Genomic DNA, 27,008 nt, shown 5'->3' on the forward strand with positions numbered 1-27,008 from the left:
CATCGTGGAGCACAGACTCTCTGGTTGTGGCTCTTGGGCTTAGTTGCTCTGTGGCATGTGAGATCCTAGTTCCCCCATCAGGGATTGAACCTCTGTCCCCGGCATTTTGAGGCAGCTTCTTAACCACTAGACCACCAGGGAAGTCCCCAAGGGATTGTCTTTAAGTGGTGTTTGGGGGACACGAATTCCAGGGCTATGCTGCAGAGTTCCCCACGAGTCCTCTTCCACATTCACTCCCTGCTCTGACCTGTGTGAGGTGAGTGGGTGGGAAGCAGGGAGAAGATTACTCTTTTGGTCCCCTGAGTGATTTATGAAAGAAATCAATCCAGTATATATCTGTCCTAGATATAATGTGATCTAAATGTGATATTCACCTAATAAGATTAGATGAATCTAATGTGGTTTTCCTCTAAAACACAAATACCGTGCCACTTTTAATTGTAGTAGCCAAATTAAATTACTCATCCCAAATTAGATTTCCAGCAAACTTAATTTGAACATGAGCTCAGTACTGCAGGCCCTACGTAATCTTTTAAGATATAAAATAAATCAGAGGGATACCCGTATTGTTCCTCTGGGCTCTTCAGTGGTTACCATAAAAGAGAATAAGAAAATGTCTGGAGGAAACCTGCAAATACAGAACTGAGACAAAACCTCTGATTCTCCAGCTTATCGTGGAGGGTTTTGCCCCCGCCATCTCTTCTATCACGAGGACCCTCCCTGGTCTTGAAGGACAGGAAGCAGATAAAGGCAGGCCCAAGCAATCACTGAAGACTTACTGCTTACGATTGCCTTTTTTGTTTCTTTCCTTAAGGTCCACCCCTCAGGAGGACCATAGGATTCACTTCCTAAGTGAATCCCTGGGTAGTTTGTGGATTTGCTGAGGGACTAGAGAGGTTTATAGCATTGATGAGCCACGTTTTCCCTCCTTTTATGGACTGTAGCCTACTAGGCTCCTCTGTCCATGGGATTTTCCAGGCAAGAATCCTGGAGTGGGTTGCCATTTCCTTCTCCAAGTTAGGTGACAGATGAACTAAAAACCAACCCAAACTGGCTTAAGGAAAAATAGGAAATGGGTTGGCGTATGTGATGGAGAAGTCCAGGAGTAGATCCTGGCATCAGGTGAGGCCTTCCCGAGATTCCTGTGAGGTGCCTGAGACCCAGTTTCTCTCCTTCATTGCAGGCTCCTTTCTCAGGCACAACCTCCCCTTCTGCCCCCAAGGTGGCCGCCCAGGCTTCTCTTGCTCTGTTCTCAGTCAGTGGGAGAAGATGATGAAGACTTTCCTGTTGGGGCGGCCAAAGGCTTGTAATTGAGTCTGGTTGCCTCTGGTTGGCTCAACTTGTATCCTCTGCTTTTCTGAACCACAACTGTATAGACGGGATGGGATGAACTGACCACCTGGGGGACTCAGGGGACTGCTGAGAAAGTGGGGTAAGCCTTCAGTTATTGCTGGGCCTGCCTTCATCTGCTTCCTGTCCTTCAAGAGCAGGGAGGGTCCTAGTGACAGAAGAGATGACAGGAGGGAAAACCCTCCTTGATAAGCTGAAGAATCAGAGTTTTTGTCTCAGTTCTATTTTTGCAGGTTTCCTCCAGACGTTTTCTTATTCTCTTTTATGGTAGCCACTGAAGAAAGGGAAGCTGGGGGGCACCTCTAAGCCCCATGACACCTCAACAGAGCCTTCTGCTTGCCCAATACTCAAGCTTAGATTTTCTCACTTCAGGAAATGAGCCTGAGAAGTAGGTAGGACATGTGCATAGATGAGGAAGGGAAGTTCACCCGGGATCAACTCGTCCAAGGCCTTTTCAGGCTCAGTGTCGTATGTCTTCCGCTTGTTTTCACTGTATCCTGCCTTCTTCCTACCAGACCTGCCCAGGGGCTCCTCCTGCCCACTCCCCCAACACCAGCCAAGGGTTCTTCATTAAACAGACAGTCAGTCAATAGTTGTTAACTTCTATTGACTGACCAATATACCGTCAGACCACACGTGGCCCTTTCTGCTCATACTCTGTGAATATCATTATAGCAAATCACCAGTGTGGTCAATTCCCAGTTATTAATTTGTAGATTGTCCCTAGCAATTCACTTTCCCTTTCCCTGAATTACAGAGTTCTCCTAATAGAGAGATGGGGTTTGGATCACTTGAGGATAGACACTCAGAGAAAGGCTAAGGGGTGTGGGTGTGTGTGTGTAGGAGCATGCATACGGATCTGTGTTAGAAAATTATGTGTTGATTCCCTGCCGCCTTAGTCTGGACGACTGAATTAGATTTGATGCCTGCCTTTCCACTTAAATGTAACTTACATTTATGAAAGTCACCACTGGCAAGATACTCAAACCCAGGACCTGTGATGGGTGTGCCATTTTGAAACATTTTGAATAAGGACCATACCCTTGCTTTCTCATTTTGGGAAAAATTGCAAGTGCCTATTGTCTTCTCCCTGCCTGGAAGACCCTCCTCCATCAGGATTTCATCTCAGGGTTTTTTTGTACTTCCTCTGGGAAGCGATGGACTTTCTCCAGCTCTGCATCTCTGTGCTGGAGGTCCGTATTCCAGGTTAGCACCAGTGCACTAATTGTTTCCTGTATGGTAGGGTTGTTAGCTCTTTCAGGTCAGTGCTTGGTCTTCCTTCTGTCCTTCCTTTTTTTCTTTCTTTCCTTTCTTTTCCTTCTCCTTCCCTCCTTCCCTTCCCTCCTTCTCCATGGCACTTACCTCCAGGCTAAAGTGAGGTGCACTGGTATTTGGTTCAGTAACCGAAGGAGGTGCCCCTGCATCAACCATCATCGTCCTTACAGTGGTTTTATAGTTGTCTGGTAAGTTCTCTCTCTTCCTCCATTGCAGTTCTTGGCGTCTGTTATATTAAGGGCTGTGTGATTAAGTGTTGACTAATTGAATCATTCTCACCTTCTCTAAACCAGCCCCACCTTGCCACCCCTCTCCACCCCCCACCACTGAACCATAACTTCTTTGTGTTCTCCACGGTCCCTTACAGTCTCTGCCACACAGTAAGTGCCCGGTAAGACCTTGCTGAGTGAGTGGATTTTACCCTCTTGGGACCTGCTTTGGGGAGAGGTAGATGGGAAGTGAAGCTCTGAAAGGGCAGAGGAGGTGGAGACTGGATGGGGCTGGGCTGAGGAGCTGGGTGTGTCAACCCCTCTGTTGTTTCTTTTTTTTTTTTCTTTTTAAAAATTATTTATTAGCTTATTTATTTGGCTGCACCAGGTCTTAGTTGAGGCACACGGGATCTTCAATCTTCATTGCAGGTACAGGTGGGCAGTGACAGGTCCTTGAGAAGGGAGGGAGAGCGCCCAGGGATGACAAACCCCTTAGCATCCCTGAGTGGCATGCTACCGCTGGGCTGACCCACTCATCCCGGTTTGCCTGGGGTGGTCCTGGTGTTAGTCCTGGAAGTCCTGAGTCCTGGGCCACCTGTCTGTCCCTAGAAAACCAGGACACATGGTCTCTTTGGATACCACTGGCTCCCATCCCTGCCCTGGCTGGATCTCTTGATTTCTTTTCCCTTTGCGAATTCCTTCATCTGGCCTCTCCCCCTCCTCTCTTTATATCTGTCCCCCTCTGCCACTTCTCACCTAGTTCTTTCAAGCCAAGCCATGAGCCTTGCCTGCATCTCCATGCTTAGAGGCCTTTTGGACCATTTCCTGAATCACTGTGGGTTGAGCAGCATTCCGGATCTGGACAGAATTGCAGGTGCTACCTTGTCCCCCTCTCTGGCTCCATTTGGCTCCAGAAATCAACTGAGCTATGAGAATTTCTGTCACTTAGAGGTAAACCTCCCTTGGTTCAGGATGCGAGTGTCTTCTTTTGGTGAGGGGGCTCTCCAGGCACACGCAGTGCTCAGAGTGGCAGGCTGTGCCCGGGAGGTAGGGCAGGAAGGTGGCAGGGCTTGTGGCGGGCATCAAGGCCCACCTGCCTGGGCCCGGGCCTCAGCCCTCAGCCCCTGTGTCGTGGGCACCTCGGGCCTGGCTCTCGGCAAGGCCTGGGCCTAGCCTGCCCTCTTCCCTGCAGCGTCCTTGCCCACACTCAACTGTTTGTTTTCAGAACTCTTATTGAAAGTGAGTCGCTCAGTTGTGTCCGACTCTTTGCGACCCCATGGACTCTAGTCCCTGGAATTCTCCAGGCCAGAATACTAGAGTGGGTAGCCTTTCCCTTCTCCAGGGGGTCTTCCCAACCCAGGGATCGAACCCAGGTCTCCCGCATCGCAGGCGGATTCTTTACCAACTGAACCACCAGGGAAGAACTCTTACTACATGGCTAGTGAGTGCTGCCCCATTTTCTTCCGTCTTTCTCCCCTTCCTTGAAGGCACGCGTCTCATCTTAGGTCTCCTTTCCTTCCCCCTCACAGCACCTGACCTTGTGCTGGCCCACAGCTGGCCCTCGCTTAGCACGTCATTACTGTTCGTGTGATTTAAGGATACGTGAGTCAGTGGGTAGGCTCCTGTGAGCACCTGTATGCAGAGCACATCGGCGGGCGGCGTGGAGGAGGGGAGCTTGACGGAGGCTGGCACCTGAGCCAGGCCCAAGCCAAAGGTGTCGGGTGGAATTCCCTCTTTCTGACTTCCTCTTTAACACAGGCATGAGAGAAAGAGGCTTTTTTTTTTTTTAATTGCAAAGTGAGTTTTTAGTTCCAAAATGCCTCACTTGATGTCTTGGATTCACTTTACATTTTCTGGAACATTCTAATGTAATTTACAGATAATCATAGGATTAAACAATTCTTGAGAGGGCTCTAGAGAGGTGGGGGAATGGGGTTGGATCTTAGAGAGTTTTCCTTTGTTGATTCATTTCCTTCTGGGGGGAGTTCCGAAGGAGGCACTGCTGAGTCCCAGACCCTGTAGAAGTCATCCTGTGATTTCTCTTGACGTTGCTGATGGGTGGGTGGGAATGTGCCGTGGCCCACCATGCGGGAGGTGGGTGCTCGGGGCTGTCACTGTCCTGACTTCCTGCTCTGGTCACTGATAACCAGCTGCATGCTTCTGCTGTGTGTCTGCCCACGAGCGTACACAAGTGTGTTTGTTTTCAACTATAAATAGCTTTAGGAATGTATAGGAATAACGCATGGTCTTTGTAAAACATTTGGAAGGAAGTTAATTTACTCCTACTCCTTAGAAACAACCGCAGTGAACATTTTCCTGGGTATCTTTCTAGATTTTCTTTCTGTGTTCAGACACACATAATGTATTTACACAGGTGGGATCATTTTATATAAAATTTAGGGGCCTTTCTTTTGCTGAACACTATGTTACGGACATTTTCCCTACGTCAATAAAAATGGATTTGTCCTTCATTCAGCCGATACTCACCAAATGCCTGCCACGTGTCTAGCACTGTCCTGGGTGCTGGAGGTAAAGCACTGAACAAAAGAGATCAAATTCCTTGCCTCCTGGAACCTGTGGTCTCCTTGGGGAGACCGACAATAAATAAAAATGATATGTAGTAGGTTACAAAGTGGTTAAGTGCTATAGGGAAAAAAAATGAGATAAGGAGGGTGAGAGGGAGGGAAGGAGGTAAAGTGCATTTCACAGTTTTGAGCAGGGTGGTCATGTGAGAGGGAAGCCCTGGTGGCGGTGATGTTTAGCAAACATGTGCGCTGCTGAGAGACTGCACAGGGTCCAGGGCTGGGGCTGGAGGAGACACACCAGCTGAGCCTTGGGAGCTTGGGACAGGACCCACTTAGGTCCCCCTGTGGTAGAAAACCCAGGGGGCTTCCCTGGTGGTCCAGTGGTTAAGACTTCGCCTTCCGATGCAGGGATATGGGGAGCTAAGATCTCACATGCCTTGCGGTCAAAACACAAAAACATAAAACAGAAACAATAATGTAACAAATTCAATAAAGATACTAAAAATGGTCCACATCAAAAACCAAAAATCATAAAAGGAAAAAAAAAGAAAATCCAGACTAGAGCATTCAGGCAGGGCCCTATGCTGTTCAGTAACCATAAGAGTGACCACCGTTTCGGTAACATAAGTTTCCAAAGCAGCTTTTTATCTGTTACTCCTGGCCCTGATGCTTATTAGCTGCACAGTTTTGAGCAAATTACCCACCCTCTGTGGGCCTTGGTTTCCTTCCTTGTGAAATAATAGAACTCTCATACAGTTTAAGTGAGTTCATGCAAATGCATAGAGAACAGTGCTGGTAAGACCCATTACCAAAATGTTCAGCTGTTATCATCATCATCATCATTATTATTATTGCCTTTCATTTATTAATCACAACTGCCCAGCGAGGACATGGTGCTCAGTTTAGAGTTGTGGAAGATGAGGCTGGAGGAGGCTGGCCTCTCTAGTTAACAAGTTCAGGGCACAAGTGGGTTCTGGGGTTTTATTCAGTCCATGCAGGCACTGCCCTCCTCCAGGTCAGGGCAGGTGCTCCTGTTTCAGGTGGATGCCCAAGAGACATGGGCCACAACCTTCCTGATTGCTCCACGGTCTGTCTCCTCAGAAGAGAAGTGGATCTCAGAGGTGACCGAGGACAGTAAGGAGTGGGGCATGGTTGGTCAAGGCGGAAAGAAGCAAAGGTATGGACTTCTACAGGGAAGAACAGAGACTCAGCAGCTCTGCTCGGCATCCCCACTGTGGTCCACTAGACATCAGTGCATCTTCTTCTCCCTCCCCTCCCATCTCCACAGACACCAGCTTGTAACCATGCCTCTGAAGGACTTAGAGAGGGACACGATAATCAGTGGCTTTTTTAGGTTTACGTTTCTGACTTTGAGAACTGTCCCTGTTCTTGTGTCTGCAGGAACTTGCTGACAAGCAATACCATCACAAACACAACCACACCTCATACCCATGATGACTGGCCTCTTTCCAAGGGTCCCCTGACTCCCCTGGTCCCGACAGGCCCTCATGTGCGTAGGACATTGTACATTTAGGACCGCACCCTTGAAAAGACCTGTGGGTCTGAACAGAGCTGGATTGGCGGGGGCTAGTGTCTAGGGTCAGTTCTCCTCTGGGATCAGCACCCCTACCCACCCTGCCACCCGCGAGGACACCGAGAGTAAACGCAGCACCGGGTTCACCTCGTGTCTGGTTCTCTGAAATGGAGTGCGAGCGTGTGTTTCCATGGAAACCATAATATAAATGGTGGCTGCATGTAGTTAAAATAGCACTGTTCGTTTTATGCTGCAAGTACGTTGTGAGTTCAGAAGGCTTTTGTGGGCTAGCCTGGGAGTCTAACCATCATTTAAAATATGGTTTCTGTGGCTACGTTCTGTCAAGATTCTGAACAATTACTTTTAAGCAAGCCTTTAGAGCAAGTTGTTTGTAACCAGGAAATTGGCCGCCAGTAATTTATATGATATTTCTTAACCGTCTCATGGGGCTTCTCCTATCCCGGGACTCCAGATGAAGCATAAGCTCCGGGGAAGTCCTGTGGCAGATGAGTGGAGCTGTGGCTTAACAGTAGCATGTTTAGAAATGGCACTGGGATGTTGGTATGAGTCAGTGCCTGATGGAGCTGCCAGATGCTGGTGGAGAATCCACCAGGAGCAGGGTAACTGGTGTGGGGGATACACACCTCAAGAGAGGTTCCACACCTCAAGAGAGGCTTAGACGGCATGTTGTAAGACAGGGACAACACTCCAACTTTAAACCAAGCCATATGAGTAACATGCAGAAATTGGGCCTAGAAAAGAGACAACTTGGGAGGAATTTAATAACTGAGTGTCATTATTTGAAGCACCAGGATATAGTCCCCCAAAAGAGACTGATAAGAGAGAGGTTTCAGTAATCTAAGGAAGGAGTTTGACAGCCAACACTGTTGGCGATAGGACGAGTTGCTTTAAGAGATAGTTCACCATCTTTAGATGTATGTAAGGAGAGCCTGGCTGGTCACTTGTGGAGAATACTGTAGAGGGATTTAAGCCCTGAATGAGTGAGTAGACTAGACTTCCGAAGTCTTTGCTAGCCTAGAGCTTCTATGATTCTAGGACACAGATGGAAAATTAATTTTCTGACCCTCCTATTCAGTGTGTTTAATAGTGACTGCCTAAAGCAAAGATGAGAACGCTTTGGACCTGGCTCAGTCTGAGCTAAGTAAGTAGGAGCTCCTCAATCGATTAGTAATGTTTGCTGTGGCAGGAGGCTATGTTACAGGATACCCAGCCTAGCCATCGCTTTTCCAGTGGTGGTGGTAATCTTGGACTCAGGTCAAGCATAAGCAGGATGACCAACCATCCTGGTTTGCTTGGGATCAAGGCAGCCCTCCCTTCGGGACTTTGACTCCAAGACAAACCCAGGAAAACCAGGATAAACTGGTTACCCCAAGTAGGACAGATGATCACCAGTGACTGTGTGTATTGGGTTCCGTTTCTGCTGATGGAGAAGATACAGGAACATCTTCATCTTCTCAGCGTGTGAGTGTGGGGCTCTGCCCTCTGCAGGAGCCCCATAGACACATGCAGCATAAATGAGTTGGATGCAGTCCCTGGGAAATGGTTGCACTATCTTTGCAATTAATTAATTTGTTCAATTAATTAAAATAGCTTCACTAATTATATGTACAGGAGATTGCACATTTCATTAGGATGAGCAGATGGCTCCACTAATAATTACCAAAGCCTGGGGTTGCAGCAAGGAGGGGTGTTGGCATATGAATTGATATTGAACACTTCAATGGCCTTCTTCCTACAACTAAAGTTGAAGTTCCTGTTCCCAAGATAAATTGAGGAACAGATTTTTAATTTTCTTCTGGGGGGTGCCAGCAGGTGTGCTAACTTGCTGTTTGTGGCTGGTAACCATTTTCTTCATCAAACACCTGGCCAGGTCAAGATGTGGAAGGGGTGTGGGCTCCATGGCTTTGGAAGAAGGAGCCAAGTCAGGGTTAGACCTGGGACCTCTGCACAATCCAGAGAGCTGGTTAACCTGCTGAATTGTGATGATAAGCCACATCTCCCGGAAAAATAACAGGTGTCTCATTTCCAAAGGGAACGTGCTTTCTTCTGCTGTGTTGTCCAGACCTTGCCCTGTCCTCACCCCTCTTCCATCCCTAGGGCCTTAGAATCTAAACAGACCCACAGACATGCCAGAGAATGAAAACCCTGACTGTCTGCACACACAGACCAGGCAGGTTCTGTACTAACGTGATTCTGCATCACATAGGTGAGTTTCTGGAGTGTTCTCACTTTGGTGATGAGGATGACAATTATCAGTAATTGACAAGTATTGCCCATCCCCTCTGGGCCAGAAACTTCCCGCACTCGCTGTAATTCTCAAAACAGCCCTGCACGGCAAGTGTTAACTTACAGTTGAGAAAATGAGGCTTAGAGAAATTAAATAAGGTGCCTGGGGTTGCCCAAAGCTGTGTTAATACCCAGAGCTCTGTATCTATAAAGCATCTTGTTCTTTCTACTCTCTTCCTCTGCTGGTAAATGATTTGGGGTCATAAAAGTCCCATATCCAAATCCGGAAGGATACGAGGGGAAGCCGCTGGGCTGGGTTCACTCCTGCCCACAAGCGGGGCACTGCTTAGGAGCCGGTCACCGCTGATGGGCCCTCAGCACCTCAGAACCCACAGGGGCCTCGGGGCAATTGGTTCTGAATGATTTCCCAGCACCCATACCCAAGTGCTCAGCACATAAAAGCAGTCAGCCGGCCGTGTTATGAAGGAATGAGGTACTGGTCAGAGAATGTTCCAGAAAGAAATCTATCATTTCAGGAGATTCTTCAGAATGTTCATTTAATGTGATCTGATAAGAGAGTTTTCTTTTTTGCTCATTTTCGTGGTTGGGGAAAGGTGACCCATCTGAAGTTTATATGCAATATGTGAAGAAGAAACAAAGCTGAAGGTGGGGGGAATACCACTTATAAAAGAACAAATAGATCTGTCTGGGCGCTGATGAATAGAGGTTGAACATGACGGCAAGTTTCCTGCTTGGGCAAATTGAGCATTGTCATTGGGGAACGCGCTCCATCTTGTCTGATGGTCCCGGTGAACCCCCATCCCTCTCTGGTCTGCCTGCCTGCCCCCTAAGGTCCTTTTGAAGTACGTGTCCATCCCTTGACGTTTTCACTCCACACTCCTTCTGAGATGGAGCAGGAATGGGGTGGTGTGTCTGAGTCACAAAAAATTGTGAATCATTCTTGAGATGAAGGAGCCCTGAAAATGTGACTCATTTCTGTAGCGTGTACAGGTAAGAAATGGCTGTTTGGTTGTGACTGGCAACTGCCATAGAATTTCTAATTTTGACTTGGTTGCTGTTGTTTTTGGGGATGGGATCAGACCTGGCCCCGGGGTGGGTGCCATGTGGAAGGACACAGTGCCATTTGGACTCGGTTCCTGTCTTTCAGCACTTCATCACCTAAAGGAGGCCAAGGCATGTCCATAGTTGCAGGAAACATGTCGGTTTGAACATATATTAAGTGGTAAACTGAAAGATGGAAATCTTAAGCTTAATCAAGATTAAAATATATTTTTCCTAATCACAGATCCAATTAAGTGCCAGAGGGAGGCTGCAGGGCCCAGCCAGGTAGCTTACATCAGTCTGCGCTAGAAAGAGCCCTGAGCTAGTTCATAAACTGTTTATATGTACACATCTGCTCGCAAGAGTAGTTCCCTATTCAAGCCTTCTCTCTTGGTTGTTGTGTCAGCCTGGATGGCTGGCCGAGTCTGCATACCTGCTATGAAATTCGAGATTTGCTCAATTTAAATACATTTGAAAAATATCCTTACATGTTTTTATTAGCTCATAACAGTAATCCAAGAAGTAAAGAAACATCATAATGGAATTTGCTCATTGTTCTTACAACGTTGGGTAAAATTTGTAGCTAAGATCGTTTCCAGGGATCAGAAGGGTTGCTACATGAGGACCAAAGATTGGGTATTCAGACTTGACCTTTCCAAAATAGAGGTTGGGGACTTGCCTGGTGGTCCAGTGGTTAAGGATCCACCTTCCAGTGCAGGGGTCACAGGTTCGATCCCTGGTCTGGGAACTTAGATCTGCACGCCTTGGGGCAGCTAAACCTGTGTGCCACACTAGTGAACCCTCAAGCCATGAGAAAGATCTTGCGCGTGGCCACAAAAACCTGATGCAGCCAAAACTAAATAAATATTCCAAAAAAATGAAAATGGGAGTTGGGCATCTGAGCCTACTGTTATATTATGAGCTGTGAGAGGAGGATGTGAATAGGAAAAGAAGAAGGGAAATTGGAGCAGTCTGGGGGCTGGTGCAGGAGCTAGATGGAAATAGTAAGTGAGCAAAGAGGCGAAGCAAGTCAGGTGAGAGGAGTTGGGGATAGGAAACGACCACAGGCATGCTTTTGGCTGTAAGCAGAAAAAAAGCAAACGAATAGTGGCCTGAGTAACACATCTCATAAAACAAGAATCTGGGGTGAATACAGTGGTTGTCTGGTGTTGATCTGGCAGTTCAACAGTGACGTCAAAGATAGGAGTTTTTTCAGTTTCTCTGCTTCGCCCTCTGTGGTGTTTTGGCTTCTTAGTCTTGTCACTTCCAGGAGTGTGATGTGGTCGCCCTGAGCTGCAAGGGAGGCTGGTGAGGGGATGAGTAAGCTTTTCCAGCCTTGATAGCGGAAGTGGACAAGAAGGGTGAGGAATGGTTGGAGGGTTATCCAGCCAGCCATTGGGCATAGACTAGCGGTGAAAAAAGAAAAAAATAAAAACAAATATACGATGAATCATCACTACAAAAAACCCAGATGCTCCTGTGTAGTTTCCTGTGTGTGAATGGAGTTTGAGTACCTGCGTGTTATAGTATGGAAGGACATCTTTTAGGTCCCGTTCCAGCCCCGTGGCTGATCACCACCGAAGTCAGTGTGTAGGCTGGATTCAGGGAAAGCCAGCTGAAAGCCGGCTAGGCAGGAAGGGTGCACAGGAAGAGGGGAGGCAAAGTAGCATCATTGTGGATCCACCTTGCTCTCATTTCCAGCCCGTGATTCTCAGAAGCAGGACAGCTGGTTTTCAAAACTTAATAGTAGAGCTTGTTAACTTCTTTGTAAACTCCATTTTAATGAACAGATGCATTTAACTTAGAACACTGAGCTTCTGATAGTAGCTCAGAGGTTGATACCCCTTTAGCGCCATTTTGAATTCCTTGCCTCTGTGTTTGTGCGTGGACACACCCTCTATTCACACCCCTGCGGCCCAGAACAGTTTTTCTTCTCATGGCCTCACAGAATCCCAGCCTTGTCAGAACACTGGTTCCCCTGACCCCTAGCTTCTCCCCTTTCCTATATCTGTGCTCCATGGTGACTCTCCTTACCCCACGATGCCCAGTAGAGGCGGCTCTCTAGTAGATGCTCAGTAGATCCACGGCTCTTGCTGCTTTGAGTCATTTGGCCCTGCCACTCACTCACACCAGTGAGTCAGATGCCTTTGATCCAAAAAATGGAAACCAGCTGATTTAAATGCAGTTCCTTGTTCTCCCTCTAATACTGTAAGAGCAGGGTCTCTCAAGCTTTCACGTGCGTGTAAATCATGTGAGAATCTTATTAAAAGGCAGATTCTGATTCAGGAGGTCTGGGGTGAAACCTGAGACTACTTTTTAGCTGCGAGGTGATGGTGATGCCTCTGGTTCAGGAAGTAGGATCTCAGCCCTTAACCCGATTTCAGGTGCTCGGCAGCCATGCGTGGCCAGAGCTACCGCTATCAGCACAAACATCAGATGTTTCCACTATAGCAGAGAATTCTACTGAACAATGCTGGGCCTAGAGCCAGGGAGAGAAACCTTTAAGTGAGAGTCTTAGTCGCTCCATTGTGTCTGACTCTTCTCTGTCCATGGAATTGTCCAGGCAAGAATACTGGAATGGGTAACCATTCCCTTCTCCAGGGGGTCTTCCCAGCTCAGGGATCGAATGAGGGTCTCCTGCATTGCAGGCAGATTCTTTACTGTCCAACCAAATAGTGTAGAGCCATGGACAGTGATAAGAGACTGAGTAGAGGGAGCCTTACCAGTGAATAACCTAGTGCAGAGGGACCAGAGTTTCCTTGAGGAAGTGATGGGTGAGTTGGAGTTGGGTCAGGTAACCAGGCTGTCAGGGAAGTTGGGGAAGAGTGGAGAAGAGAGAATTACAGAGTTAAAGCATGTGAAAGTACCTGGAGATCTTGCTCGCTGGCATTCGATAAATGGTGTTCCCCATGCATGCTCCTGTTGACTGTGTAATCCAGAACTGTGTGGAAGCATGGACTCTGCTATCCCGAGTGCGCACTGGCTCTGAATCCACATTTCCTGTGTTCAAATCTGCTCGTTTAAACTCCTAGTGCCTCAGTTTCCTCATCTGTAAAATGGGCAAAATAATACGTATGCAATAGAGCTGTGGTTGAGAATTGACTCAGTGTGCGTAAAGCACCTAGGGGTGCTGGTCCACTGTGAGTGATGTTGCGTTGTTAGCTGTTATTACCATTCTTACCCGTGCCAGTGACTTGTTAGCAGGGGGCTGCCCTGCCTCGAGCTCCTGCTATGATCAAGGAGTCCCTACCTGGTGCTGGCCCCCAACTACTTGGGAGCAGAGCTTCTGGGCTCCGAGTTCTCACTGCCAGGTGAACCAAGAGTTCTGGATCCTGGTACCCATCTCCCCACCCTGCCCAACCCTGTCCCCTCTGCTTTCTTTTTTTTTTTAAATAATTCTATATATTTATTTATTTTTGGCTGTGCTGGTCTTTGTTGCTACACAGGCTTTTCTCTAGTTGTGGCGAGCAGGGACTATTCTCTAGTTGTAGTGCTCAGGCTTTTCACTGTGGTGACTTCACTTGTTTCAGAGCATGGGCCCTAGGGTACTCGGGCTTCAGTAGCTGTGGTGCCTGGGTTTAAGTTGCTCCGAGGCATATGGGACCCTCTCGGATTAGGGATCAAATCCGTGTCTCCTGTATTGGCAGGTGGATTCTTTGCCACTGAGCCACCAGGGAAGCCCCTGTCCTCTCTGCTTTTACTCCTCCCAGCTGACCCCATCAGTGCTTAATTTGGCTGTACAGAAGTCACAACGGTTGTGTTCATTGTATTCATTTCCATGGCCTGTGAGCCATGGAGCCTATAAACAATCCAGCAAGTCCTACACTAAAGTGTCAGATTCACATCATTTTGGGTGTTAAGACTCCAGAGGTAGAAGCATCTCGCCAACTTCCATCAGATTGGAACCCCAGTGCCCCTTCCTGCCCCCGACGATGTGTCCCGCGGGTTCCCACATGGCCTCTTGCTGTCCTGCAGCTATCATGGCCAGGTGGATCACGCACAGCTTGGAAATACCAGAGGGATCTCCCCTTTACCTTTCCACTTCCGGTGCCCCTGGGCCTGTGGTGTGTGGTGGCCTTACGTGGGTGGGGTCTCAAGCTTTAATCCCTTTCCCCATGAGGGAGTTGAGGCCATCAGCAGAGTCATGACCTTCTCCACTGGCGCATCTCAGGTCTGTCCTGCTGCCGGTGCAGAGCCAGCGATTCTCAGCACAGAGAGGGACCACTCTACACGATCAGACCGAGATAAAGGACTTGCCGCCCAGGATTCATTCACAGAGAGATTTTTTTTTCCTAGCCAGAGCTAGACATCACCATGACTTGGCCCATCCAAGCAATTCTTCTTGTAATGAGATTTGATGGATGAGATGGGCCTGTATAATAGCGTTAGATAATATAATTGTTGAGAATATTAGAGTTGGGACTTGACTAGCTTTAAAATTTGAAAGGGGGTAGTAATGGTGGAAGTTGCTGAGATCACTGTTCTGGAAGGAATGAGTGGGTCCAGTGGTTGCTGCCGGCAGGTCTCCTGGGCTCTCTGAGGCTTGCCGTAACCCCCCACGACTCAACCACCTTGAAATCGTTGGGTTCCACTCACCTTTCCGAAGTTTTCTTTGTTTTACTTTTAGATTTCCATATTTATGCCCTTGGGGCTCCTTGATTTGTGTATCACACACCTGTTCATATGTATGCATGTGTATGTGCCCCTCTGAGTATGCACACACACACACACACACACACTTACACACCCCGTGAGCTACATGCATCTGTATAGCTGTTTTGTTTGTCTTTTTAGTGGCCCCAACTGAAAGCCCATCTCGGACTGCCAACCGAAAAGAAAAAATGAATTTGCTGTATCCCTGAAATTTTCCATTTCCTTGTGGCCGGGAGGTGGTCGGATCTGGCCGTTGGGATTCGTCACCACCCTTGGCCTCTATTCTCTGCATCCGTTGGTGGATGTCTGTGGGGCAATTTCCTCTTCACGTTAAGTAAGCACTGGAGGGGCCCGTGTGGCCCTTGGAGACTCCTGTATTTTCCTCGCATGGAGGCTGAAGTCAGTAGCAGGGGGCCGCCTTTGGATCTTGTGGGTTTTTTCTGCCCCTTGTGCCAGTTGGATTGAGTTGGATTTTACTTACCAGTGGTAAGAACCCTGCATCTTTGCTCAGGGACCCAGGCCTGCTCTCTGGCGGGAAGGACTTTTTTCACGGAGTGGAGGGCCGCTGCTGGCTCTCACGTGGCTGCTGCAGGTCCCCGTCCAGCCAGGTGAGCAGCAGTAGAGGAGGCCGGTACCTGAGAGAACCACGTTCCAAGAACTTGAAAACATCCCCTCCAGCGCCCCATTCACAGCTCACCAGGAGGATGGTAACATATATGTCCTTAAACACTGACAAGCAGTCATGAGCACCCCCAAAATATTGCCTGAACCTAGCTCCCCAGTTTATGGGGACCCCAAGGATGATAAAAGCAGAACATGAAATAAGCTTGTGAAAATTAAGATACATTTTCCTTTCCTTTGAATCAGGACCCGTCTGAGTTAACACCAGCCAATGGTAGGACTGGTCATTATAAAGGAACAAGCCCCGAGGTGATGAGTGAACGCTTCTGTGCTGGGCTGTGAGAGATCGGTTCATTCTGGTGCTCCCTCACCTGACTTTTATATGAACCTCCAACCCCATTTCTTACTAGGATCTCCTTGGGGGCAAGGACCAATTTGTTTGCTTTCCAGTAGTCCCTGGAACATCAGGGGTGCTTTCTTTCTCTCTATGTATATATATTTGTAAGGTCTATTTTTTTGTTTTTAGAATTGCACACTCTTTTAATTGGGGCTTCCCTGGTGGCTCAGATGGTAAAGAATCTGCCTGCAATGCAGGAGACCTGGGTTCAATCCCTGGGTCGGGAAGATCCCCTGGAGGAGGAAATGGCAACCCACTCCAGTATTCTTGCCTAGAGAATTCCATGGACAGAGGAGCCTGGCGGGCTACAGTTCATGGGGTTGCAAAGAGTTGGACACAACTGAGTGACTAACACATACACACACACACACATACACACACACATGCACGCACACTCTTTTAATTAATTAACTTATTTGTTATTGTCTGTACTGCATGGTATGTAGGATAATTGAACCCATGCCCCCTGCATTGGGAGCAGTCTTAGCCACCGACCACCAGAGAAGTCACTGTAGGTATATATATATTTTTTTAATTCATTTATTTTTAACTGAAGGATAATTGCTTTACAATATTGTGTTGGTTGTCTATCTATTTTTAACTGGAAACACAACAGATCCATAAAAGCAGACCTGTTTCCTGTCCTTTGCTCTCAGTGTGGCACAAAGATGTAGGATCACTGAGCCAGGGGCTCCATGGAAGACCCTCTTCTTATCCCACTGCAACCATTTTCCCTTCCTGACCTGGATCTTAAAGGCCAGAACGCAGCCTTCTGGAATTCTTAGAAAGAATTAATTTCTGCAACAAGAAAATACATGTTGTCTGTCTTAGAAAAGCCAGTGGAAGAGTCTTCCTCAGACAGGCCCCAAGTACAGTGAGAGCCGTTTGAGCACATTTACAGGGGTCACATTCATGGCGATGGAGAGGAAGACCTAGAAAAGTAACAAGAGCTGTCCGCTTGCCTTTAGCCAGGACCATCCCGCCCACTGGGGAGTTGGGACTGTCCCCTGCCTGTAAGGCCGAGGAGGGATGCTCCTGCTCGACACCCCCTCCCACATGTGGTCTCGCTCACTTTCAGTATCATCTGTAGCCCGAGGAGGTAAGGGAGCCTTGACCAGCTGAGAGAATCCAGTCCTGGATCGTCTGTTTTCTGAGCTGTTGTTCTCTCTGTGTGGAGATCTGAGGAAAATTCGGAGTAGATTGAGCTTCCCTGGGCTCAGCCCCCAAACCTCATCCCACCCACGCTTCACTGGGCCTCTTCTTTGTAAAGAGGACTCACCTGGTTTAGACCATCTCTTGACTGTTCAGGAAGAGAGTGGTCAGTGACACATGTTCCTTCTTTGGGAACAAATTCTCCATTTCTAACTCTGGCAGTGCTCAGGGGAAGGGGGAGGCGGAGGTCAGAAGGGACTGTCCCTGTGGTTGCCTCTTTCCCCTTCTTTTCAATGTTTTAGGTTTACACAATTAAAGCAATTCCTTTACCATCATTTTAGTGGAGTCTTAGAAGGAAAAGGAGATCAACACATGTTTTTCATCTACAATTTTTTAAAAACCAGAAGACCAGTGGCATAATTTGGACTCACTTCCTAGAATTCCACTGTGTCTATATCATCTATTTATCCAGTCTTAACATTTTATACATTTTATATTTTCCCCCCTTCGCCTGTCCATTAAAAATAGCATATAAGCATCTTTATAGATAAACCTTTAGTCACATTATGATCACCTCCTAAGAGTGAATTTCTGTTAAGTAGACTTTCTGGGTCAAAGGATATGTCAAATTTAAAGGTGTTTTCGCTGCATATTGCTCAATTTCTCTTCATAAATATGACACTGATTTGCATCCCCACTAGCCATACGTGAATGTGCTCCACCCTCTTGTTGATGCTGGGTGTCTTTCAGCATGTTTATTTGGGTATATAATGTGAACATCCTGTGGGATAGATCCCTGACTCAAACGCTTGCACATCAAAGCTTGGATGGATATTACTCAACTTACCATCAGCGTATGAACATGCCTGTTTCCTCTGCATTCTTGCCAACACTGCAGCAGGATATGAAAATCTTTTCCGGTTTAGTAGACTGATTTTATTGATTTCTCCAGAGTTTGACAGGTCTTCATATATTATGCCATTTGTATTTTTCTTTCATGGATTGCCTGTAACCCATTTTTTTCCTTGAGTGTTTATCATTTTCTTGATTTTTAAGCTCTCTTTATATATTAAGGAAACTAATATGCATATAACAAATTGTTTTTTAAATTTTGTTGACATTTCGTTTGCCCTTTTTGTCTGTTTATGTATCTAGCTGATAAGTTTTTGGTTGGGGGGTGCTGTGTTGGGTCTTTGCTGCTGCACCCTAGCTTTCTCTGGTCGTGGGGAGCAGGGGTTACTCTCCAATTGCAGTGCACAGGCTTCTCACTGCAGTGGCTTCTCTTGTTGCCGAGCAGGGGCTCTAGAGCATGGGCTTGGTAGTTGCAGCACTCAGGCTTAGTTGCCCCATGGCATGTGGAATCTTTAACCCATGTCCCCTGCATTGGCAGTCAGATGCTTAACCACTGGGCCACCAGGGAAGTCCCAGCTAATGTTTTAAACAGTAATGTTTACCAGCCTTTTGTCTTTGTGATGTGCTTCCAGAATTACCTGAACTTTGGGTATCCTTCTAGGGTATCCTGTATGTCTTTATTTGCCTGGGTGATGGGCTGCTGCCTCAGTTCCGGGCATGGTCCCCAGGTCCTTCAGAAGCAGGGCAAGGTGACCATGGACAGTTCTCCAGGGGTTGCTCACTCACAGTGGGGGTTCAAGGTTGGTGCTGGTGAAGAGGCAGCCCCGCCCGAGACCCAGAGTTACCAACCTGGAATGCAGCTGTCCGTTGAGGAGCCAGAGGGTGGATGTCATGAGGGGTATGAATGTGACATGGACAGGCATGGCTGCTGATCTCTGCCACTAACAGCTGGCCTCAGGGCGGCTGTGTTGCCCACTAGGGCCAGTGAATAAGAGGAGGGGCTCTTCCTGTCCAAATCCTTTACCATTGAGCCTCAGAAGTCAGAACAAGACAAGTGGGACCAGGACTTAAAAGGACCCGCATGACTTGGTTCAACTCAGGCTTCCTGTGATAATAGCATAAGCGTTAGTTGCTCAGTCGTGTCCGAGCCTTAGTGACCCCATGGACTGTAGCCCACCAGGCTCCTCTGTCCATGGAATTCTCCAGGCAAGAATACTGGAGTGGCTAGTCATTCCATTCCCTTCTCCAGGGGATCTTCCCAATGCAGGGATTGAACCTGGGTCTCCTGCATTGCAGGCAGATTCATTACCATTGGAGCCACCAGGGAATAATAGCACAGAGCAGCCTCAAATGACGCAGGACAGGGTCGCCTCCGTGGTTTTGCTTGCAGTTTGTGTTTCTCTGAGGTGCTTACTGTACTGACTTGCCTGCTTCCTCTGCCAGTTCCCAGATTTGCTCTTGGTGAGACTTGCTTGGGGAGTGGGGCCACGGGGGTGGATGCTGGGAAGCTGCATTCAGAGCTTCAGCTGGGGACTTCCAGGATGGGGAGGGACTTGGAGCCTCGGTTCCCCCTCAGCCATTGGTTCAACAGCTAGAAATTAGATGTGTTTCAGAAATGTGTGAACAGTGTTGAAGAGAGTTTTCTTAAACTCAGCAAAGTGAGATCTTCAGACCTATTTGAGATACTGTGATCAAACCTTCAGAGTGGCCTTTAGGAGTGTCTACCGTGGGCTGTCTGTTCAGATGGGTAATTCGACATTTTCTCCTTAAAGTTAAGGATGTTCATTAGAATGTAAAAACCAAGCTGGATTGTGATCAGCACAAAAATGCCACTTCCTTCTGCTCCTCCAACATACCTAATCTCCTTGCATCTCCCCGCCTTTGTCCTGCCCTCCCCCAGATCCTCTACACCTGACTCTTCATTTGGGTCTTTCTCCAGTGTCGCCCCTCCCCACCACCCTAGTTAAGGTAGCACATCCCTCATTGTGCTGTTCTCTCTCATATCGCCTCATTCTCTTTTCTTCATAGCAGACATAATATCAACAATAATAATGATCAGATCAGATCAGATCAGATCAGTCACTCAGTCGTGTCCGACTCTTTGCGACCCATGAATCACAGCACGTCAGGCCTCCCTGTCCATCACCAACTCCCGGAGTTCACTCAGACTCATGTCCATCGAGTCAGTGATGCCATCCAGCCATCTCATCCTCTGTCGTCCCCTTCTCCTCCTGCCCCCAATCCCTCCCAGCATCAGAGTCTTTTCCAATGAATCAACTCTTCGCATGAGGTGGCCAAAGTACTGGAGTTTCAGCTTTAGCATCATTCCTTCCAAAGAAATCCCAGGGCTGATCTCCTTCAGAATGGACTAGTTGGATCTCCTTGCAAGCATTATTAAAGAGTACCAACCATGTGCCAGGAAGTGTTATAAAAAACTTTTACTTGTGTGAATACATTTGATCCTCCCATTAACCATATGAGAAGAACACTATTATTCTCGTTTTACAGATAAAGAAATCGAGCCCAGACAGAGGTTCATGTAATAGTTTGGCACTGGGAGTCTTCTATTCAGTAAACATTTATTAAACAGTTACTGTGGACCAGGTCCAGGCTCTGTGCTAGGATCAGGGGATCCAAAAATGAGAAGGTCACTGTCCTGCATTCAAGTCATCAGGAGACCAGTGTTCTAGACCAGTCTGGGCCAGTGACTCCTCTCTGAGAGCCTGTAGCAAGTTGCTTACACAGATATATGTGCTTTAATTTTCCCATCTGTAAAATAGAAATAAAGGGGACTTTCTCGGTAGTCCAGTGGATGAAAATCCACTTGCCAGTGCAGGGGACTCTAGTTCGATCTCTGGTCTGAAAAGATTCCACACGCCTCGGGGCCACTGAGTCCAGGGGCCACAGCTGCGCTCTAGAGCCCACGAGCCGTAACAACTGAAGCCCACACACCTAGAGCCCGTGCACCACAGCAAAGAGTAGCCCCCACTCGCCACAGCTGGAGAAAGCCCAAGAGCAGCAATGAAGACCCAGTGCCACCAAATATAAAATTAATGATTTTTAAAAATAGAGATAAAGGCACCTGCCCCAGCTGCTCCTCTGGGTTCTTGGAGGATTTGTTGCTGAAATCACTTTGAGGTGATACATCACTCCAGTATCACTTTGGGGTGTGCACAGGTACAGATGCAGAGAGTCACTGGCCGTTCCTCACTCTGAGACTAGGAGACGGCAGACATATTCTGCTTTCCTACCTGCTGGAGGGAAAGGCAGAGGACACTCGTCTCTGTCCTGGGCTTCCCAGGTGGTGCCAGTGGTAAAGAACCCGCCTGCCAATGCAGGAGATGTAAGAGATGCAGGTTCAATCCCTGAGTTGGGAGAATCACCTAGAGGAGGGCATGGATAGAAGAGCCTGGAGAGCTACAGGTCCACACGTAGGGTTGAAAAGAGTCAGACAGGACTGAAGCACCTTGGTGTGTGCGTTCACACACACACAGACACACGCACGCACACACACACACACACACATCTGTCCTGCTGGTCCTAAGTCTTTATCAGATTTCACCCCCTTCCCTTTCTTGCAGTCATTTTATGGTATCAAGCAATTCTTAAATGTCTTAAAATAGTTGGAGAGTTGGATAGCTAGAATCTCAAAATCAATTTTTGATCCACTGATATGAGATGCTGTACTTTTATAACTGGTCAGTAGGATTATGATACTTAGGGCAGCCCTCCCATTAACTGGAAGTGGTGTTTTATTGTCCAAGGACCCAAAAATCCCTTACCTACTCATGGTGCTTTTGGAAGGAAGTTCTTCTTAGTCATCATTAGGCTACTAGCCTGGCTGCTTAATTCCAACAGCTGGTGTTATTCTGGAACCTAAGGCAAGAGCAGTGTTTTGCTTTCTGTGGTTTTTGCCAAGGCCATGAGTTAGAAATCAGCTTGTGGTAATAGATGGGATGTTGGTGTGTGATGGGGAAACAGCCCTGTGAAGCCCTTGCTCCTTGTCATCCTCTTGAGATGGACTTTGAAGAATGGAGTGACCAAACCTTTCAAGTAAAGCAGGCCAACCTGTCTGACCCTTTCCTCCTAAACAGTATGTGAGACGATGCTTTGGTTGCTGGTTCTTGCCCTGGGCCCCAACCGCCTTTCTGTCATCCTGGTTTGTTTCCTGTGTCTAATTTGTTGCACGATCTGTTACTAACCAAACGTGCCCTTGCAAGCTGGGGAATATTTGCAGAGTGATAAAGCAATAATGTTATAATATTCTACTTTCCTAAAGAGGCATCAAGCCCAGCACATTCTGGGAAGCATCCAGGCACCAGAGCCCATTGATTCTGTTCTTTCATTCTTTGTACTGTAGATGCCCGTCACTCCATCCATACCCCATCCGTCCATCCATCCATCCGTCCATCCATCCATCCATCTATCTGTACACTCATACATACTGTGCTGTGTTTAGTCGCTCAGTTGTGTCTGACTCTTTGTGACCCTGTGGACTGTAGCCTGCCAGGCTCCTCTGTCCGTGGGGATTCTCCAGGCAAGAATACTGGAGTAGGTTGCCATGACCTTCTCCAGGGGATCTTCCCAACCCAGGGATCGAACTCAGGTCTCTCGTGTTGCAGGAGGATTCTTTACAGTCTGAACCACCAGGGAAGCCCATACATACATACATACATACATACATACATACAGTCACCTATCTATCCAGTGGAGTACTTATTTTTGAGCACTTAACTATGAATCAGACCCACAGTAAAGACCTGAAGATACAGAGATGAGTAGGTCACCATCCTTGCATTCAAGGGATTCATACAATAATAATAGGAAACTTGAGTTCCATGAAGTGTTCCATGCTTAGTTGGGGGTTAATATTCATTCTCAATACCAAGAAAAGGCAGAGTTTGGTCAAGAAAATTTTTACAAAAGAGATGACTGATGAGTCTTAAAAGACAAGCTATGTGCTTACTTATATCACTCAGTCCCTCCTGACATCTCATCCTTCCACAGATACTAACACCTACTAGGAGCCAAGTCCCTTCCTTGTGTGCATCCCCACCTCCTCTTGCTTTGACATGGGTTCATTTCCCACCCATATCATTCCTGTACTGCTTCAGGCACATCACCTGTTCTGAAATTTTGGGCCACGTCCTGTTCCAGAGGTAAAGTTCCAGCTCCTGAGGGTGGCCTTTGGGTCCCTCCACTGTGCTGTCCGGGCTTCCCTGGTGGCTCAGATGGTAAAGGATCTGCCTGCATTGTGGGAGACCTGGGTTTGATACCTGGATGGGGACGATCCCCTGGAAAAAGGAATGGCAACCCACTCCAGTATTCTTGCCTGAAAAATTCCCTGGAGGAGCCTGGTGGTCTATAGTCCAAGGGGTCACAGTTAGACAGGACAGAGTGACTAACACTTTCACTTTCATTTTTCATCATATTACTGAGAGTCAGCCTTGTAGGCTTAGTTGTCTGGTCCGGTTATCAACTTGTCAATTGATCTGTTTCATTTTCTTACAGAGGGTTTTGGGGGTTTGGGGCAGTGGGGTGCACGTTGAAAAGATTCTATAATAAAAATGAAAAGTCTCCTGGCTTCTTTCCTTCTTAACCTGTACCTCTCCCTTGGGGCAACTTCTTTTAACTCTTTCATTTATTTTTTTCTGACATTTACCTCCATGTTTAAAAATAATGTGCTTTTGTTTTACTCCTATTTTAGAAATTATCTGCTTACTTCCTGTTCTGATGACGACTCAACTCACTTATACCACGCTTCTACCTCCCCTCCCCACATCCTCACGGCATAGCTGCATCGTTATTTATAGTTCCTCTATTTGGTTAGCTTTATAAGTAATATTTTCACTATCATATTTCTTGCTGATTAACAGCAGTATCTCTTGATTCCCTTGAACAGTAAGATGAAGATATTAGTGTCCTTACCCCAACTGCCTTCCAACTTCCTAATTTCTGTCATCTCTGTTTTTACTTTTACATTGTTAAGGGTGATAACATTTACATCTTTATTTTCTAACTGCCAGAAAAAAAATGTGCTCTGTCTGTAGGTTGACCCTAAAGACTGAACAATCAATGGATAGAGCTTGTATTATTGTGAGCGTGGAAACAAGTTGTGGCAGTCTACTCTCCGACATACACGTTTAGTTTGCCTAGTGATTCCAAACAAAAAAAATTCAGCTGACATTCTAAAAGTCGGGAGAGCTTCCATAAAAGATACAGAGTTTGGGATACTGTTTTAAAGGCTGTAGTATCTTGTCTGACTTTCCATATGGCAGCACTGTCTCCTTTAGAATATGCCTGCCTCCTTCCAGCTTGCTGCAGTCCCTCTACTCAGACGGGGGAGGCAAGCGCTCAGACTCCTAGCCTGCTGTGTTCATTTATGTATTTGCCTGACCCTGACGGCATTTAAGTGTGTGATCCTATGCCTGATCTGTTACTCTCTTTGCAGTCAATATTATGAATTTCCTTTATATATATAGCTTTATAGTTTCTCGAGTATGTGCTTGCCTTCTTTTTTTCCTCCCCACCATTTGCTATTATCATATCCCTTTTTTTTTTGTCCCCCTCTCAGACTCCCTAGCCAGGTGGGTATTTTATCTATTCTCCCTTCCTCCCAGAGTTCTCCATCTTTCTCAAGTTTGACATGGTTGCTGTCTAGGCCTACTACACAGTTGACATTTGGGACTTTCCTGTACTATTATACTAGGTTAGCTCTGCTGCTTCCTGGATCTCATCTCTTCTTTGTGTCCATTTAGTTTCTTTAGAGAAGGAAATTCCTTTCTTTTTTAAAAAATTTTTGTGCTTGGGGGAGTAGATATCTATCTGCCCCATGGGTACCAGTGGCTCAACTGTTCTGACTTCAGGTTTTATATAATCCCCCCGCTTTTTAGCCTCACACTTGATTCCTGCCCTCCATTGCCCCGGCATCTTTGAGTCATGAGCCCCTTGGCCATTCTGCCAGGCTGATGAACTCTCAGCATCTGAGTCCAGGTTCAGGCTCCCTGTGGCTGCAATATCAGTTTCTAATCTTGCATACTCTATCTGTTTTCCCAGTCTCTTTTCCAGTAGCCCTTACATGTTTCCTTTGTTGTTTAAAATTACTTCACTCTCGTCTTGGTGATGTTGTGTATAGATGATGAGACTATAAATGAATACAGTTAATTTGTTGTCCACCATCTAAATTAGGCATTTTCAATCCTAAATTTACCTCTTTTAGGATTTATGAATTCCTTGTATTATAAACATGTCTATCCAATTCTTACTTTGTTTTAACTATCAAGTGTAGATCTCGTACTACCATTGTTAAGGCAATGTTAGTTGCCATAATCATCTCCTAATTTTCAGGGGCTTACCATGATTAACGTTGTTTCTCACAGCTCCAACAGTCAAATGGAGTGTTATGACATGACTGGCCTTCTTCCACAAAGTGATGCAGGGACCCAGGCATCTTCCACCTTATGACTCTGCTGTACTTTAGAGCAGGGATCCCTAACCTCCAGGATCTGATGTCTGATGATCTGAGATGGAGGTGAGGTAATCGTATAGAAATAAAGTGCACAATAGATGGAGTAATACAGTTGGATCATCCCCAAAACTACCCCCTACCCTGATCCATGGAAAAATTGACTTCCACAAAACCTGTTCCTGCTGGCAAAATGGTTGTGGATTGCTGCCATAAGAGAATATATTCTCAACGGGGGCAAAATTAGTTCTTGGGGCTAAAAAACAAAAAAATCCTTCATTTTGATACATAAATCATAGACATACATGTGGTCCATAAACAGATACACAGTGCATTAAAATGCCACAGAGGAAGAAACTACGAAAAAAGTGCCTAAAAAGACCGCTTACAAGGGCAATAGTGATGAAAAAGGTTGAGAGACACGGCTGCAGGGCCGAGGAGCATCCTGTGCTCAGGTAAAAGGGAAGAAAGAAGGTGGTGAAGGCTCACTCACTTCTTAACCATCTTGGCCCCAGAATGACCGAGATCTCTTAGCCCACATTCCATCGGTGAGAACTAGTTACGGGTCCCATCCTGACACAGGAGGAGCTGGGAGGTGTAGGTCTGGGCTGAGCAGCAGCCTCTCAGTGACAACTCCTAGCTAAATAAGGGGGAAACACACATTTTGGAGAATGGCTGGCCTCCAAACACAGGGGCCGACAAACTTTGTCTTAAAGAGCCAAGTGGTAAATATTTCAGGCTTGTGGGCCATGTGGTCTCCATCACAACTGCCCAACTCTGCCTCTGGTGGCCAGAAGCAGCCATGGACACTGTTGGAATGAATGGGTGTGGCTGTGTTTCAGTAAAGCTTTATTTACATAAACAGGTGGTTGATTGGCCTGCAGGCTGTGGTTGACCAACCCTTGCTCATCTCTCCACCTGGTGACCATTCCAGAGCTTTTCCATTGTCCACTTTTCCTTGTGTCTCAGGACCTAACCCACGTTTTCTCCATTCCCTGTGCCTAGATGGGACCTGCAACTGCCCTCAACTGAGTGAGGAGGGTGAGTCCGTGGTTTCTGTGAGAAGCAGTATGACTCACCCCAGCCCTGTGAAGCGCAGAGGTCCCAAGTCTGGAGAAAGGGAATGCATTTTGCTTGTGATAATATATTAAGCCACCCCCACACCTAATCTCCACAGCCGCCAGCCATGGCACACATCGTAAGTGGTCAGAATGTGGGGACAGTTCCTATATTCAATGCTCAACCCTTTAAAGTACACGCAGGAGGTGAATTAAGCCCTCAGAGGATCTGGGCCTCTGCTTCTTATAACATGAAAGAATACACCATCTTTTCAATGGGTTATTTCAGTGATGAAGGCGAATAATAACATGGCCATATATTTATGTTAGAAACAGGATGTAAAATTATATATACAATATGATCTCAACCATCATGTCTTAAAAATTTAGTCAAAAAAAAAAGGGGGGGGTAAATATTCTCACAAGGATGATGAGTGGCTTTTCTTTCTCTTTTGTATATGTTTAAAACTTTCACAGTGAGCATGCTTTCTAGGCAGAGAAGAATAAATGCTGTTTTGAAACTAGAGAGGCAGAGAGAGTCAGTCTGAGTGGTGACGGGGCGTCCGCCCGCTCGTGTGCACGCACGTGGGCCCAAGGATGCCGTTGGC

At 46.9% G+C, this 27,008-nt stretch overlaps 1 protein-coding gene across 1 annotated transcript in view; it reads left to right on the forward strand.

The window, feature by feature from the left end:
- Window positions 1-27,008, forward strand: part of TRERF1 (transcriptional regulating factor 1) — a 209,787-nt gene that overhangs the window by 99,476 nt on the left and 83,303 nt on the right. The window lies entirely within an intron of this gene.

The sequence above is a fragment of the Bubalus kerabau genome, chromosome 3, assembly GCF_029407905.1.
Source record: "Bubalus kerabau isolate K-KA32 ecotype Philippines breed swamp buffalo chromosome 3, PCC_UOA_SB_1v2, whole genome shotgun sequence".
NCBI classification, from domain to species: domain Eukaryota; kingdom Metazoa; phylum Chordata; class Mammalia; order Artiodactyla; family Bovidae; genus Bubalus; species Bubalus kerabau.